Genomic DNA, 15,892 nt, shown 5'->3' on the forward strand with positions numbered 1-15,892 from the left:
GGGGTGGATGAGGAAAATGGAAGCTGAATGAAGAGGACAAAGGTAGAAGCAGAGGGGCTGCAGTCAACTAGCATGGAGTGTCAGATGTAGTAAATGACAAAAGAATGCCAAAGAAGCTGAAAGGTAAGGTGAATATGACAGTGGTGTGACCAGCACTACTGTATTGTACAGAAAACTGGGCAGTAAAGGCAGAGCAGATGAGGAAGGAGAGGTGATAGAAATGAAGTGCCTGAGAAGGGTGGTAGGATGCATGCCATGGGACAGATAAAGAAATGAGGACATAAGAGCAGAAGCCAAAGTAGCTCCAACTGCATAAAATATCAAAGGGAACAGATTCCTGGGGTTCAGAGACCTGCAGAAAAGCAAAAGACAATCTGGTGAAGAATATTTGGGACAGATGGGAAGAAGGTAAGAGGAAACAAGGACATCAAGCAAAGAGCTGGATGGATTGTGTGAGAGAAGATCTGTGACAGTCAGGCATGCATGTTGAAGAAGGCAGGAGTGTGGCATTGAATCAAGAGAGATGGCATCAGATATCATGATACCCTAACATAACGTAGAAAATGGGAAAGAGGAGGTTAATGACGATGATGATTCTAAATAATCTTTATGGAAACAGATGTGGTAGACATTGATCCATTAATAAATCTATGGGGGGAAGGCACAATCACACATTTTAACATTGAATTAAGCATGTTGTTGACTTTCTGTGTCATGTCAAGGCAGAGATATGTTCCATAGCATCTGAAAGGGTAGGCAACTGAGCAAAGCAGACCAATTGAGCCAAAGTAGCTGCTCTTGTGTTCTTACAGATTGGCACTGGTACTGTCATCATCCTTGGGAAAGAGAACACTGGCACAGGATAGACCCATGCCCCACAAATCTCAGCAAATCATGCTGCAGGTCAGAACCACGAACAGCACATTTCTGTACAAGAGCAGTGAAAATTGCTGACCACAGCATTTCACTTATATCAGGTTTCCAGTCCCATCAGGTTTGCAGCAGAAGCAGCATGAGATTGCATGGTTCATCTGCCATGGACACCCTTAACATGCATGTCACAGAGATATAACTGCAGCACAGGTACTCAGGGCCACTGCAGTGCATATCTTAGTTTGTATTCACAAAGCAGACCAGTACTGTGGTGAACCCAGTTGAAGCTGGGGCAGAACAACATTTTGATGTTATCACCTGTGCATTAGGTGCCAGTGGTGATGAGACACGGATACCTGAAACACAGTCTGATGTAGTGGTATTTCCTATCTTCATCCTGGTTGGCTATTCACCAAAAGTACAGCATGAAGATGTGACATCAGAAAGTCTTAGTTCTCAACATCCCCTGTGTGATGATGTGGAGTAGGGCCAGCTATGCCAGGTGGATTAGGGCAGTGGATGTGTAACATATGCCAGCATAGCTAGCTAGGCATAGCTAGCTAGAGTTTTGTAACAAATTATATGTCATTTGAAAATCAAGCTGATTTGTACAGGTGCTTGTGGTGAAAATGTATTTATAAACTTGCTTGTGTTAAAAAATGTACCAAGAGTGGATCCTATTGGACAGAAAGGAAATACACCTGTATGTCAGACTGTATTGTTACTGTTGAAATTATTATATTACAACAGAGGATACTGGAAGGGAAGAGGTTAATCTCAGTCCATCTAACTTTGAAAAATAACCTGAAATTAAGTTACTTGGTATAAGCCATAATGATTGTATCTCACAGGTCAGAATGCAGCCAGAAATCCAGCATCTGGACTAGGAATCCTTCTGTATTGTCCTTAGTGGTGAACTAATTGCTACCCCGGAAGGGTGGAAGTGTTGAAATGGTTTTATAGCTTCCAGATGCTGTAACACATCTTAGCAAAGCTCTATGTGTGTGCATTGTGATACATATGTGCAAGATCCTGGCTCAGCTTCTAGTAGAAGGGGTAGCATGGGAACCACAGAGTCAGGTAAACAGATGTGATATTATTCTGTAATCCAACACTGAAATGATGTTTTAATACTAGATGAGACAGAAGTCTCAGGACAGTCTGTTTGTGAAACCTGACAAGAAAGACTGCTCACCCATATCATCTTGTCTTGCTCTAGTAAGTGAACTAGGGAACAGTCATTCTTGAGTCAGTCAGAAAAATATAGCAAGATTTGTTAGTATTGTTTTTCTGCATCTGTGTGAACCTTTCCATCTGTGTTATATTTAATATTTCCTGTGGTTGAAATGATTGTGTTTATAGTAAATAGATATTCAGTATTCTCATGTTCTTTTATTATTTATTGTTAAATATAATTAAACTTTTCATTGTGCCTGGTCTTATTTGGAAATATTTAACCTTTGAGACTACTTATATTTATTTGGTGACACTGTGGCTGGTTTTGAAAGTCTTGCTGTTTGGTGAGCATTTCCATTGGTATTAGTATTAATTTCAAGCAGTATAATTGGATACCCTGTTAAGAGCCTTAGAGTAGCTGGCTGGTGATAGTGTAACTACCTTATAGTCTGGGTAAAAAAAAGGTGGAGCAGGTAATCTGGGCCAGCCATTCGTGTGTGTGTGTGTGTGTGTGTGTGTGTGTGTGTGTGTGTGTGTGTGTGTGTGTGTGTGTGTGTATCTGTGAAAAATCAAATCTCAAAGAGTGTGTGTGTGTGTGTCAGCTACATGGTGCAGGGACACAGATCTCCTTAGAAGTCTAGGGCCTGAAGAGAGAGAGTCCAGCCCCAGGACTGGAGTGTGTTCCCTTGTGCTCTTAAGGAAAATTGTTCTTGGTGCAGAGACATGCATCTGAAAATACTGCGTATATCCATTTTTATTCCAAGTGAATGTCCCTCACTGGTGTCAGTGGTGAGGATTGAGGCTCTATGCTTACTGGCCCAAAGGAAGGACGTCACACATTTGGGGAAGTGGTAGGATATTAATTGATCTTCTGTAGCCTGTAGGCAGTTGTCAGAGAAGGTGTGTGTACACCAGCAGCCACAAAGTAAACATACAAAGATTCATTTACACAACAGTTTTATTTATTTTTGTTAGTTTAATTTAGCCAGGGAAAGCAGGCAAAGATGTCAGCAGAGGATTATGTCAAGCTGATGAAGAACTAGTTGGCCAAGGTGTGTGAAGCCAAAGGACTGGTGCATGGCAACCTGATTAAGAGGAAATGGTTTTAGTCTCAATTGCAGCCCAGAGGAGGAAAACCATTCTGGTGATGGGGATTTGCAGCCCTCAGAAATAGGACAGTTCACCTTTTTCTTAGAGGATTTTAAAACCCATCTTGAGTTAAAGTGATCTGAACTGGAGGCCAAAAATTTGGAATTAGAATCAGCACATATGGAATAAAATCAGCAGAGAGGCTGAAGAAAATGAAAATGAGAGCCAACATGACAGGAAGATGCTGACTCTTCATCAGGGTCATGGAGGTAATGGGGAAGGGAATAACCAAACCCCAAAAGCAATAAATGTCAGTAAATTTCTTCCCCAGTTTACAGATGGTGATAATTTTGATAGTTTTACTCATATATTTGAAAGAGTATGTAAACAGTATAATGTTCACCAAGAGATCTAGGTAGGGTTGCTGGCCCCCTTACTCCATGGTAAAACTATAGCTGCTGTTTCTAAATTGTCTGATACTAATTGTTTAAACTATGATAAAGTTAAATAATGTTTATTTGAATATTTTAAGTTAACATCTGAAGCATACAGAAAAAAGTTTCTTGAGCATAGATGCAAGGCAGATGAAAGTGTATTTGATTATATTTCTGAATTAAACACTTATTTTCATAGGTGGGTGAGTGGGCGTCATATCACCACTTTTGAAAGGCTGGCAGACATTTTGGTGAGGGAACAAGCCCTTAGCACTTTGCCTGAGGACATGAGAATCTGGTTGGCAGACTAGGAGTGTAACTCTGCAGCTGAGCTGGGGAGAAAAGGGCATCTCTTCTTAGCAAGAAGGGCATCACTGCACAAGAAGGGGATACCCATTGCTGCACATAGATATAAGGGAACCCATGTTGGGTAGCTTAAACCACCCCAACAGAGTCCACTAGTAATAGGGGAACCACTAGTTCAGGTACATGGCCATGATCAAGGTTTAGATGTTTTAAATTTAACCAGTGGGCCATGTAGCATACAAATGTCCACAGTTGCAAGATGGGAAACAAAAGGTGGGGGAGCCAGCAAGTGAGAATAACAGAATGCTGGTAGTAAGTTGTCTGGAGACAACAGAGGAATCAAACTATCATCAGAGTTGTACCCTATCTTTGTGGATGGAAGACAGACTACTGCTAAGAGAGACACAGCCTCTGACATAACCATTGTGAAGTGTGCAGTGCTTAAAGAGGAGCAGCACTTGCTTCAGGAGTCTAATCCACTCAGAGCTTTAGGAGGGATCCCATTCCAAATACCTTTGGCCAGGGTTTACCTTGACTGGGAGGGTGGAAAAGGAAGGAAGCAAGTATGTGTTTTTGAGGATAACCCTGAAGATGTCTTGGTAGGGAATGGTTTTGATAATTAAGTACCTTGTGTGCTTGCAGTCACATGCAGTCAGGCTTGGAGACAGGCATGTGGGTTTGGTAGCCTGGGGGTGACCCAGAGAGACCCCACACCTGAAGCCGGTACTGGTGATGTGGCTATTTCAGGGTGAGAGCTAGCCGGTAGCAGTGAGCCTGAAGGTCAGCCACAGCTATTGTTAGGTACTGATGTCCCCTTGGATAGGGTGACTGCAAGGACAGAAGTGAATGGTAGTACCCAGGCTGACAGTGAGGCATCACTGTCAGAAGATACCAGACTTCTTGTGGAAGGGGAGCTGGGAAGGGTCACAAAGAGAGAGTTGAGACAGGCTCAGGTCTCGGACCCTACATTACAAAGCTTGAGGGAGGTAGTTAGGGAGGCACCTGGTTCTCAAGGAGAAGGGGATTGTGTATACTGGGAACAAAGGGTTACTGTATAGAGAGTGGACCCCTGAGGGAGGGCTAGAAGGTGAGGTAATACAACAGTTGGGTGTGCCCAGAGCCTACCACCTAATACTTCTAGCCATACCCCATGACATTCCTTTTGCAGGTCATATAGGCATAAAGCATATCAAGAGACATATTATGAAGAACTTTTATTGGCCTAGGATTTCAAGGGATGTAGCAGTGTAGTGCAGGACCTGTGTGCAGTGACAAAAGGTAGGCAAGGCAGGAGACAAGGTCAAAGCTCCTTTGATGCCTTTGCCTGTGATTGAGGAGCCATTTCAGGGGGTAGCTATGGAAATTGTTGGGCCTCTGAGTACTGTAAGTTCCGCAGGGAAGAAGTATATCCTGGTGGTAGTAGATTATGCTACTATATACCCTGTGGCAGTGGCTCTGTCCTCCATCGAGGCAGAAAATGTGGCAAATGCTTTGTTAGAGTTTTTCAGCAGGGTAGGATTCCTGAGAGAAATACTGACTGAGAGGTGCCAATTTCATGTCAGACCTGCTGGCTTGTCTATGGAAGTGCTGGTTTGTCTGTGGGAGTATTGTGGGGTGAAGCACCTAAAGACCACCCCAGCCTACCCCAGACTAATGGTCATGTGGAGAGGTTAAACAAACTCCGCACTAAAGAACATGCTATGGGCCTTTGCAGACTAGTTTGAGAGAGTTTAAGAGAGAGTGGGACAAATATTTGCCCCATCTGCTGTTTGCATGCAGGGAGGAACTCTAGGAATCCACAGGTTATTTTATCCTTTGAGTTGCTGTATGGGCATAGGGTATGGGGGTCTTTAGATTTGATTTGTGATGAGTGGGATAGTGAGTGCAAATGCCACAAGAAGTCTGTTGTGGCATATGTCCAAAACTTCAGGATAAGGGTGAGTGTGAATCCCACAATAAATCTGTTGTGGCATATGTCCTAAACCTCAGGACAAGTCTTAGGGAACTCATGGGCTTGGCCCAGGAGAACATGGCAGGAGCCCAACAGCAGGTCTGGTATGACAAGAATGCTTGAGCCTGAAAGTATGCTGTGGGCCAGTAGGTTATGATGTTTATTCCTGTCAGACACAATAAGCTGCAGGCAGCTTGGGAGGGACCCTTCAGAGTGGTAAGGCAGGTCAGTGATGTTAACTACATGGTAAACCTGCTAGGCAGAAAGCAATGCACAAATTGTACCATGTTAACATGATGAAGCCTTACCATGATTGGGAGGACCTGGTGCTGAGTATTTGCAGTGGATGGCAGGAGGAGTTTGAGGGGGATCTGGTGACTGTTTCATCAGTGAACCTTGGACTGACACCTTAGTGGAAGGGTTAGCAATGTCCCAATGGCTATCCCCTATACAGTTTCAAGAAATCTGAGCAGTGTTACATGAGTTTGGGGGAATTTGCACTGGGATACTTGGGTTCAACCACCTGGTACAGCACCATGTGGATACAGGACACCAAAGGCCTATCAAGCAGGCCATTTACATGGTGCCTGAGTGAGTCAAACAGACACTGAGGGAGGAGATATAGATAATGTTGGAATTGGGGTAATCCAGGAGTCTAGCAGTCCCTGGGCCTTTCCAGTAGTGCTGGCACCAAAGGAAGATGGCAGCATCAGGTTCTGTGTGGACTACAAATAAATAAATTGTCACACAGAGTGAGATGCTTACCCCATGCCTAGGATAGATGAAGCCTTAGAGCAGCTGGGTGGGGCTAAGTATCTGACCATTATTGATCTGACCAAGGGCTACTGGCAGGTGCCCTTGACTCCCACTGCTAGAAAGATGTAAGCCTTTATGAGTCTTTTTAGATTATACGAGTTCACAAAGATGCCTTTTGGGATGAAAAATACCTCAGCAACCTTTCAGATGCTGGTAGGTCATATCCTAGCATGAGCAGGAGATTATGCTCTTGCTTATCTGGACCAGTTGGCATAATGGTTAAGGTCTTCACCTCCCATGCACAAGGTACAAGGTTTGATTCTGACCTCAGACCAATGCCTGTTTGGAACACACATTTTCTCTCTGTGTCTCTGTGGGGCTCCTTCCACTTCTGAAAATGCTGACTGTTTCCATCTCAAACTCATCAATGAATGGAGCTGTGGGCAGCAGCACAGACTCTATATGGTGCTCTATAGGGGGAAGAGTTGTACAGACCAACTACTTTGGACATCTACTGTGGTGCACTATATCCTCAAGATAGGAGAACATGGATCACAGACTGAACATCATGGCAGGGCTAGCCACTTTATGGTGTAAAATATGGCGTTAGGTGATTTGGTGATGTTGACTAATGTCACCAAATGGTCATGGGTAGTTACCGGTGATAAGTGGGTTGAGGCACTAGCCTACTCTGACCTATGCAAGGGACCCATACTAATACTGGGAGAGGTGTATGTGCCCCTATTTTCCAGAGTATGCCCACCATAAAACCCAGCAGCCCTGGGTCAATAAGCCACTGGCTGGACGGTGCTTAGTTGCCCAGCCTGGGTTACCTGGGATAGCTCTGTTGAGCAAAAGCTGGATGTAAAACCAATCAACCTGCCAAACATGAACTGAGAATTAATACACTTAATGTAGGTTCACTGACAGTATGCAGCTTGGAAGTGGATGGCATGATGATACAGAGGAGGCTGGACATCCTATGTATCCAAGAGACAAGATGGAAGGGCAGCGCAGAAAAGCACTTGTCTTGGGATCCAGAGTCTACTACTCAGGAGTGGGACAGGCTAGAAATGGTTTGGGATTTGTGGTTAGAGAGAGTCTTCAGAAGGCAGTGAGGGATGTAATCAGAATTAGTGACAGAATCATGGCAATCAGGCTCCAGTGTAATGATAAGGCAGTATTCATAATCTCAGCCTGTGCCCCACAGGAGGGTTGTGATAGTTAGAAAAAGAGTGCATTCAGACAGCAGTTACAGGACCTACTAGATAAAGCAGGACAACATGAATTGGTGTTGATAATGGGTGACTTGAATGCACATATCAGGACAGACAGAACAGGATATGATGACTGCCTGGGTCTGTATAGGTGGGGCAACAGGAATAAAAAAGGAGAGGCCATTCTAGACTTCTGTCTGGCAAAATGGCTTGATAGTAGCCAACACATAGTTCAGAAAGGGAGACAGTCACAAGATCATGTACAAGAGTGGCCAACATATAACAGAGGTCGAGTTCCTTCAAGTAAGAAAAAGGCAACAGGGTAGAATCAGTGATTGCCATCCCCAGTGAAACAGTTGGCCAACAGCATAAAGCACGGATTGCCACAAACAGCTGCAAACAATGCTCAGAGAAGGTCCTAAGGTTAGCAGAGACCAGGCTGAAGGCCTAGAAGTTGACTGGGCAGAAAATGCAACCATTCAAGGAATTATTCAGGGTTCTAGCACCCCAAGAAGAGGAGGAAATAGGAAGAGTTAAAGAAGAATGGCAGCACCTCAATAGAGCATCTGTGAAGACTACAAAACAGATATGTGGCCAAGTCAGCTATGGAAATAAGGTACATAAGGAAAGCTGGTGGTGGAACGCAGAAATTCAGGAAGTGATCAAAAGAAAAGGACTGCAGGAAAAGTGGGAGAGCGAAAAGACTGACCAGGTTAGGAAGGAATACTGATTGGCTAACAGAGAAGCTAAGAAAGGAGTTGCAATACCAAAGTATAGGGCATCAGAGGCACTCTACCAACTTCTGGAAAGTGACTCAGTAGGTGGCACAAAAAATATATCAGGTTGCAAGGCAAAGACAGAAAGATAAAGGAGATAGTCAGATACTCTTCATAAGGGATGCCAGGAACAACTTGCTCACTAGTCCACAGGATATCAAAGGCAGATGGAAGGAGTATTTTCTGCAGCTTCTGAATGAAAAAAAAAAAAAACACTGAAGATGTACTTCCCCAGAACCAGCCCAAAATGAGAGAAGAAGAGGACTCTACCCTCGAGGAAGTAAGAATAGCACTAAGGAAAATTAAGTCAGGGAAAGCAGCAGGCTCAGATGAGATCACAGCAGATATGATAAAGATGCAGGGTGAGATAGGGGAGAAATGGCTCCTGTGGGTACTCATAACAGTGTGGAGAGAAAGGTGTATCCCAGATGACTGGCGAGTAAGCATAGTCATGCCAGTGTACAAGAACAAAGGGAACAGCGACAACTGTGGGCAGTACAGAGGCATCAGACTCCTATCAAATTGCATGAAAGTTTTGGAAAGGGTGATTTATAAATGGATACGCAGAGAAGTAGAATGTAAGATGGGATATAAGTAGTTTGGATTCAGATCAGGATGCAGCACAACTGACCTGATGTTTGCAGTGGGACAAATAGTTGAGAAGAAGCTAGAGATGAGGAAAGAGTCCAACTGGGCATTCCTAGACCTGGAGAAAGCGTATGAAAAGGTCCTATGGAAGCTGATCTGGGCAGTACTGAGGTGGTTTGAAGTCCCAGAAACATTGGTAGAATTAGTGCAGGCTATATACAAGAACCCAATGACTCAAGTACAAACAGTGTTTGGCCTCACAGAGGGGTTCCCAGTAGGAGTGGGTGTACAACAAGGTTTAGCTCTGAGCCCACTGCTATTCATACTGGTGATGGACTACATTAGAAAACAGGTTGAGGGGACAAATCAACAAAGTTGATTACTACGTCTACATCTCTAGCTCAATTTAAAACAACTCTAAAAAGCCACCTTTTAATTAGATGGCTTTGTCCCTGCTCTACCCCTGATTAAGAGTTCTCTTTCAGTCTCTATCCTTGCCACTACCTCAGCATAACCTAAAGGTCTCCATAGCTCCCTCTATCTACAGCTACTACTCCTGCTACTTACATAATTTATACTCTCACCACTATTTCTAATGCTAAGATCAAACAGCACTGACTACACCAAGAATTTTATTATTTTATTATATGCTCTACATTTATAGAAAGTACTTGATACCTTGGTTGGTTGGTTCATTCTCCTATTGTATATTATAATAACTCACTGAATTATTATTTGTTAGAGAATACCTAACTTTATGTAAAACTGAATTAGCCAATATTTGTAACTGAAACCTTATACTGCATTGACTTGTATTGTCGCTTCTCTATTATAGGTTCATAGGTTCATAAGTGTGTACTAGGCTAATGGCACTGGAGCCTTTACAAGCCTAGCCCATAGAAGTGTCCTGGCATTGTGCTGCCCAACGTTATTTCCCAGTGCCTCTATCAAGTAGAGCCACTGGAGTGATCCCCGGGGTGAACTTTCTGTTTACCATCCACTCATTAAGATTTCTCTTGAAGATGGCCAGTGAGATGCTCTGCTTGACAAGTATGGGAAGTCTATTCCAGAGCATGGGCAGTCTCTGGGCTATGAACCTGCCCCTCCAGCATTTTCTGTTGATTGTGTTAGTGAGGTTACCACAATCAACAGGTAAATGGTATTGTTCTTCTGTTTGTTTTTTTCTGTATGTGGAGTTTTTCTACTCGGGCCTCTGCTGAAAAAGGACATGCGCTCATTTGGACTTTCCCAGAAAACAAATGTAAAATAAAATAAAGTTGCTGTATGCAGATAATGTGACATTAGAGCCAGACTCTGAGCAAGAACTTCAGGAAAGGATATTGAAATGGAATGCAAACCTGATGGTATATGGTATGAAACTAAGCACAGATAAAACTGTGGTAATGACAGCAAACTGGGAAAATGAGGTAAAGCTGAGAATTGAGATAGAAGGGAAGATAGTGGAACACGTAAATAGCTGCAAGTATCTGGAAGGGGAGGTTGAGGAAAACGGAAGTCTGAATGAAGAGGTCAAAGAACTGGAGGGGCTGCAGCCAACTGGCATACAGTGTCTAGTCTATGACAGAAGAATGTCAAAGAAGTTAAAAAGTAAGGTGTAGAAGACAGTAGTGTGACCATTACTACTGTATGGTACAGAAACCTGGGCAGTAAAGGCAGAGCAGATGAAGAAGCTAGAGGTGATGGAAATAAGGATGTGCAGTAAAGAGGTGGATGGATTGTGTGTTGTGTGAAAGAAGATCTGCAACAGGCATGAGTGTCGAAGAAGGTAAGAGTATGGCATTGAATTGAGAGAGATAGCTGCAGTTAACATGATTCCCCCAACCCCATGTAGAAATTAGGAAAAAAAGAGGATGATGATTACCTGGGTGATATTGCTATCTACAGCCATTCCTGGCAAGAACACCTTCTGCATGTCAGGGAGGTCCTGGGCAGACTTCAAAGGGCTGGGCTGACCATTAAGCCCAGTAAGTGTCAGGTGGGTATGGCAGAAGTCTCCTACCTTGGGCATAGAGTGGGGGAGTGGTAAGATCAGGCCAGAACCAGCAAGAGTCAAAGCTATTCAGGCATGGCCTGCCTCTGTTACCAAGAAGCAGGTGAGAGCATTCTTGGGGACAAATGGGGTACTATAGAAAGTCCGTTCCCAATTATAGTACAATAGCTGCTCCCATCACAGACCTGATGAAAAAAACAGGCCATATCAGGTAGTGTGAACCCCCAACATGTGAGCAGGCATTCCAAAAACCTAAAAGGGCTTTGGGAGGACCTCCTATGTTAGTCAGTCCAGATTACAGCAAAGAATGTATTGTGCAGGTGGATGCTTTGAACCATAGGGTAGGGGCTGTACACAGCCAGATTTCCTCAGAGGGAGAACAGCACCCAGTTGTATATCTCAGCCTTCATCTCCAGCCAAGGGAGTAATGTAATGCAGCTGTTGAAAAAAAAATGTCTAGAAATACTGTGGGCACTGCAGAAACTTCAGCCCTTTCTGTATGGAAGGTAATTCACTGTGGTTACAGACCACAGTCCCTTAACATGGCTACATTGATCCAGCCAGCAAAATGCCAAGTTATTAAGGTGCAGCATTGGGTTGCAGGCATATAATATGACAGTGCAGCACTGTAGTGGGGTCAGCAATGCCAATACAGATGAACTCTCAAGACAGGGTGTCAAGAAACTGAAAACAGTCTCATCTGTGTTAGCATGTCTGGAAGGAGATTTGTGTATATTCTCAGATTAACATGTACTGTCTGTCTGTGTGTCTACTTGTGAAAATGTAAAGACTTTTTTTAATGTTGAGTATTTCCCTGTTTATACAGAATGTTTAGAGAATTTGTCAGTGTTCTGATGCATTTCTAATTGCACATGTTTGAGAGTGACATTCTAAGGTACTGTGCCGAATCAGTTGAACAATGAGTGATGTCATTAGAATGTTCCTGGTTGCTAAGTGATTATTTAAACAGCTGATCGACAGAAAAAGAACTTTTTTCAAATGCTGACTGTTACTTTTAAAACAAGACAGTTGAGACTGCAGTTTGTCAAGTACTGAGCAGTTTGTGAAGAACCATAGTTTGTGAAGTACAGTCAGTTACAATGCTTTGCAGTAAGTGGACACCCATGAAAGAGAACTCACCAAAAACTGAAAGCTTGACTTTTGCCTTGCTGTTATGTTTTGGATTAGATCAGGAACACTATTCTTTAGTTAGATTAGGAAAGCTTAGCTTTTAAGATAGAGTTTTTCCAGAATAATGGACTCCTTTCCTACAATTTGATTTTACATTTCTGGTGATTGAATTCTGGTGTTTACTGAAAGTTATAGATTTACATTCTTGTAATCAATTTTCTTATTATTAAATGTTTTCATTACTTTACATTGTGGCTGGAAATCAGTGTCTTTCTTTTTATGATTAGAGAGTGCGTATACCTCTTTGATAATCCCCAAGTCTCCTTGAAGGCCTGGCTGTTCTGGTCATAGCTATCATTTATTTTTATATTTAATTTTAATAATTGGAAAGACCTTTAGAAGGGCATGAAGACACTCTGACTGGTGGTAGGGTTACTGTATTATATTAGGGAAGTGACATAGCTGAAAGTCAGTGTCAGGCTTTAACAAAAGTGTTTGGATGTGTGAGATTTAAATTTACTTTGAGTCTGAGTGTATCAGAGGTGGTTAACTGGGGCACATTTCTCTGAAGTGTATAATAAAAAAAATACTTTTAGGGTAGACAGAAGTCTGTTGTTCAGTCCCAGGAAAATAGAGCATGTTCCTGTTGTGCTCTTTCAGGAAAATTGTGAAATATTGCTTCTGTTAAAGTGACAGTCTCATACTGGAATCATTATTGAGGACTGAAGCTCCTTAGTTACTGACCCAGGATAGTAAGAGACATCATTTAATTCTTGGCAGCCTGGTGGGATATCACCGGGCGTCACATTATTGGTGCCAGTGGTGTGGGATTTTTAATTGGCTTCCAGTAGCCTGTGGGTAGTTGTCATTAGGGTGTGCACTCTTGACAGCCACAAGGTAAACATTCATAATTTCAATCCACCACAGTTTTATTTATTTTTCAAGTTAGATAGTCAGGAATAGCAGGCAAGGATGTCAGCAGAAGATTTTATCAAACTGACAAAGTTCCAGTTGGCTAAGGAGGATGACACCAGAGGATTGCTGCATGCCAACCTGACCAAGGAAGCAATGATTTAAGCCTTGGTTGCAGATGCAGCTCAGACCAGCCATTCAGAGGACATCCAGTTTGACGTTGGTGATGTGCAGCCTGCCGAGACAAGAGAGTCCATATTTTCTTCACAGGACCTGAGAATCCATCTAGCATTAAGGAGACTGGAACAAAATGCTGAGGTGAAGCTGCACCAATATGAACTGGAAGCCAAGTGACTGGAGACTTAAGAGAGACTGCACCTGGAAGCCCAACAACATGAACTGGAGGCCAAACATCTTGAACTGGAATCAGCAGAGACTGAGGCATTTAGAAGCTGAGGACATGAAGAGAATGAAAGACAGCATGAAGTGGAGCTTCTTACCCTTTGAGAGGGTCATGGAGGTAATGGGAAAGGGAATATCCAGATCCCAGAAGCTGTACAGGTGAGTAAAGTTTTCTCAATACAGGGATGGGGATGATTTTGATAGTTTTATTCCCTTACTCCATGGGAAAGCTATTCAGATTGTAGCAAAGTTAAATTATGTAGATTGTTTGAATTATGATAAAATGAAATGTTGCTTGCTTGACTGTTTTAAACTAGCACCTGAAGTGTAAGAAAAAAAAGTTTCATGAACATAGATGCAAGGCAGATGAAAGAATACATGATTATATTACTGACTTAAGTACTTACTTTCACAGATGGGTGAGTGGGTGCCAGGTCACTGTTTTTGAGAGACTGGCAGACCTTCTGGTGAGGGAACAAGCCCTTGGTATTTTGCTTGATGACATGAAAGTCTGGTTAGAAGACCTTGAGTACAACTCTGTAGGGGAGTTGTGGAGACAAGAGGATCTCTACTTGGCAAGCAGAGCACCACCGCATACCAAGGGGATTCCCAGTGCTGTATATGGACATAAGGGAACCCATGGAGGGCAGGCTATACCACTCCAACAGAGTACACCAGTAACAAGGCAGACTACTAATCCAAGTGCACAGTTAGGTATTCGATGCTTCAAGTGTAACCAGAGGGGACACATAGCAGTCAAATGTCCATTAAGGCAAGGTGAGGAAACAAAAGGTGAGGGAGCCAGCAAGTAGCAATGACAAACTGCTAACTGTAAGTTGTTTATGATAAACAGGTAACTGCCAAGAGGGACATAGCTTCTGATATAACCATTGTGAGGCCTGCAGTGGTTACAGAAAAGCAGTTCTTGCTTGGAAAGTCAACTCCAGTTAGAGCATTTGAAGGGACCCCATTCCAAATACCTTTGGCTAGGGTTCATCTTGACTGGGATGGTAGAAGAGGAAGCAAGCAAGTAGGTGTGTTTGAGGATATTCCAACAGATGTCCTGATAGAGAATTACTTTGATGATGCAGTACCTTGTGTACATGTAGTAACATGTAGTCAGTCTTGTAGAAAGTCACGCAGGTCCAGTAGTCTGAGGGGACCCAGAAAGATCTCATACATGAAGCTGGGGGTGGCATAGTGGCTGTTTCAGAGAAGGTGCTATCAGGTAGCAGTATCTCTGAATGTGAGCCACAGCTGCTGGTGGGTACTGATGTTCCCTTGGACACTGTGACTACAAGGACAGAGGTGAGTGGTGTCACCCTGAGTGACAGTAAGGTGCATCTACTAGAAGTTACTAGGCTTCCTGTGGAAGGGGAGCTGGGGAAGGTCACAAAGGTCGAGTTCAGACAGGCTCAACTTATGGATCCTATGTTACAAAGTTTGAGGGAGATGGCTAAGGAGGCACCTAAGGCTCAAGGAAAAGGGTCTGTATACTGGAGCTTGTTGCATAGAGAGTGGACACCCAAAGGTGGGCTAGAAGGTGAAGTAATACTGCAGCTGGTAGTTCATAGAGCTTACTGTCTGCCACTTTTAACAATAGCAGATGACATTCTTTTTGTCAGGTCATATGGGCATAATACATAGTAAGAGATGTATTATGCAAGTTTTCCATTGGCCTTGTATTCTGAGTGATGTGGTAGGATATTGTAGGACTTGTGAACAGTACCAAAATGTTGGTAAAGCAGGGGACAAGGCTAAGGCTCCATTAATGCTTTTGCCTATTATCAAAGAGCCATTTCAAATAGTGGCACTGGATATCATGGGACCACTGAGTACTCCAAGTTCTACAGGAAAGAAATACATCTTGTTGGTAGTAGACTATGCTACCAGATATCCTGAGGTGGTGGCTCTATCATCTATTGAGGCAGAGAAGGTGGCAAATACTTTGCTAGAAATTTTCACTAGAATATGTTTTCCATGGGAAATACTGACTGACCGAAGTGCAACTTCATGTCAGACCTGCTGACTTGTCTGTGGTAGCAATGTGGGGTGAAACATCTAAAGTCTACCCCCTACTCTCCCCAGACTTATGGTCTTGTGGAGAGGTTAAACTCTATATTGAAGATTAGACTACGGGCATTTGCAGACCAACATGTGAGGGAGGACTTGGATAGATTAAGTAGGGCAAGCTTGACTATTAAGTCCAAAACACCAACACAAAAATTATATCTATAGAAAACACAAATCCAAGTGCTTCACCAGTTTCT

Source organism: Protopterus annectens, chromosome 2.part1, assembly GCF_019279795.1.
Source record: "Protopterus annectens isolate FY-2018-M chromosome 2.part1, PAN1.0, whole genome shotgun sequence".
Lineage (NCBI taxonomy): Eukaryota > Metazoa > Chordata > Ceratodontiformes > Protopteridae > Protopterus > Protopterus annectens.